Raw genomic sequence first — 2,870 nt, 5'->3', positions numbered from 1 at the left:
GTGCCTATCATGTAGGATAGTGCTAGTGTCTGTTGATCACTGGTCGGCACGGACTTGGTGTGTTGAAGAACCTCTTTCCATGCTGCAATTCTGAACTAAAGTGAAATGAAGTAAACTAAACTAAAGTGAAGTAAAGGTAAGTAAATTAAAGCAAACAGAGTGGGAGAATCTAGGACCACAGCATATTGCCTCAGAATGAAAGAACGTACATTTAGAAAGAAAATTAGGAGAAAATTCTTTCGGCAGAGGATGGTGAATCTGGAATTCAATGCCACAGACAGCTGTGGAGGCCAAGGCAATGGATATTTTAAAAGCAGAATTGACAGGTTCCTGATTTGTACGTGTGTCAGGGGTTATGTGTAGGCGGGAGACGAACGGGGTTAGGAGGCCGTGATAGATCAGCCATGATTGAATGGTGCATTAGACATGATGGGCCGAATGGCCTAATTCTGCTCCTTTTTCTTGTGGTCTTATTTAAGGGGGAAGGAGATCAATAATTGCTGTTCATTTTTTCTTATGTTCTCGTTGAAGCCGTTGAAGGGCACACAGGAGAGAAATAAATTGTGGTCGTTTTTTTTGTTTCCTGTCACTTTGTGGTCAGTCTTTAGAGGTCTTCACATAATTGTGGTGAGGCTGTTAAAGGGAGAGAGATGGGTAGCGAAAGTGGGAAAGAAATGGAGAGGGAGATGGAGGAGAGGGGGAGACAGAGCGGAGGAGGGGTGGAATGTGGGCAGGGGGATGAGGAGAGAGAGGAGAATAGTAGGGGAGAAAAGGAGAAAGACAGGGGATGGGGAAGAGTAAAGGGGGGGTGATAGTGGGGGGGGAGGAGCGGAGGGGATCGAGGAAGCGGATGAAGAGAGGAGCGATTTAAGAGTTTTGGGGAGAGGGACAAGGAGAGTTGCAGGGTGGTGAGGGCAGAAGGAGGGAAGGAGAGAGAGAGAGATTGATGGAGAGAGGGAAAGAGGGAGGAATGGGATCGGAACAGTGGGAGAGAGGGACAGAATTGTAGATGGAGGATGGTAAGAGAGAGTGGGTGGAGGAGTGTGGAGAGGGAGGGAAGAAAGCAGGAGAGAAATCAATAGAGAATCAGCATCTGCAGTTCCTTATAATAATATTATTCCCTTGAATAATATCGTTTGATTTGCTTAACACTACTCACAAGAACAAACGTTGAAATTCAGATGTGTGCAAACAGCTACACACCAAAAATTAAGGAAACACATGCTAATAACTATTTGCCCCAAACGTGATGGGGGAAAATGTCCACAACCGGATCTGTGGTCTTGGGCGGAAATCACTGGCTAACAATGTCAGTCAAATTCCCTGCACAAATAACTCGCTGCCAGGGAAACCAAAAGAGGAAGGAAATTGCACTATAGTCATAGTCATATAGTCTTGAGTATAGGAGAAGTTGCAGATTTATAAGATGTTGCTGAGGCCGTATTTAAAGTTTTCTGTTCAGTTCTGGGCACCATGTTATTTGAAATATGTTGTCACGATAGAAATGGTACAGAGGCAATGTCGAGGATGTTGCCAAAACAAGAGCTTCTGAGCTATAGGGAGAGGTTGAGCAGGCTAAGACTCTATAACTTGGAACGTAGGAGAATGAGGGTTTATCTGATAGAGGTGTATAAAATCATAAGATGAATATGTCAGGTAGATGCACAGAATCACTTGCCCAGAGTAGGAGGATCAAGGACCTTAGTCATGGGTTTAAGGTGAATAAGAAAGTTAACAAGAAAATGAGGGGCAATTTTTTCACTCAAAGGGTGAGGGGTGAAAGGAATGAGCTGTGAGAGGAGGTAGTTGAGGCTGAGACTATCCCAGCATTAAAGAAACAATTAGACAGGTACATGGATAGGACAGATTTGGAGATATATTGTTCAAACCCGACCAGGTGGGAGTAGTGTAGTTGGGACATGTTGGGCAAGTTGGGCCGAAGGGCTTGTTCCACACTGCATTACTCGTGGCAGCAGGAATTTCAGCCTAAATTGTCCACACTGACCCGACTAAACTAGATTTTATAGGCATTTGGCCCATATCCCTCTAAACCCTATGCTGAGTATTTGACACCATCGAACCACAGTACTCGCTGGAGTTTAGAATCATAAGGGGGGGGGGGCATCAGTAAAACTTACCGAATCGTGAAAGTTCTGGATAGAGCGCACGTGGGGAGAATGTTTTCACTAGTGGGTAATTCCATGACCAGAAGCCATAGCCTCAGAATAAAAGGATGTACCTTTAGATAAAAGATGAGAAGGAATGCCTTTAGTCTAAGGATGGTGAATGCGTGGACTGTATGGCCACAGAAAGTTGTGGAGGCCTAGACAATTTATATTTTCAGGCTGAAATAGATAGATTGTTAATTAGTAAGAGTGTCATTGTAATGGGGAGGACGCAATAGAATTAAACTGAGAGGGAAAAATCAATCATCCATGAGTGAATGGCAAGATAGACTTCGTAGCGTATACTTTAATTCCGCTCCGATCACTTGTGGATATTCCTTATCCAAAAGTCTTATAGACATTCGACAATAGACACTAGGTGCAGCAGTACGGTATTCAGCCCTTCAAGCAAGCATCGCCATTCGATGTGATCATGGCTGATCAGTATCCCGTTGCTGTCTTCACCCAAAATCCCTTGACTCCGCTATATTTAAGAGCTCCATCTAACTCTCTCTTGAATGTATGTCGATAATCGGCCTCCACCCTGAGGCAGAGAATTCCACAGATTCACAACTGTGAGAAAAAATGTTTCCTCATACCGTTCTAAATGGCTTACCCATTATTCTGAAACAGTGGCCCCTGATTCTGGACTCTCCCAACATCGGGAGCGTGTCTCATGTCTCTAGGGTGTCCAAACCCTTAATA

This window comes from Amblyraja radiata, unplaced genomic scaffold (assembly GCF_010909765.2).
Source record: "Amblyraja radiata isolate CabotCenter1 unplaced genomic scaffold, sAmbRad1.1.pri S89, whole genome shotgun sequence".
Taxonomy (NCBI): domain Eukaryota; kingdom Metazoa; phylum Chordata; class Chondrichthyes; order Rajiformes; family Rajidae; genus Amblyraja; species Amblyraja radiata.
Note: the sequence above shows the minus strand (reverse complement) of the source record.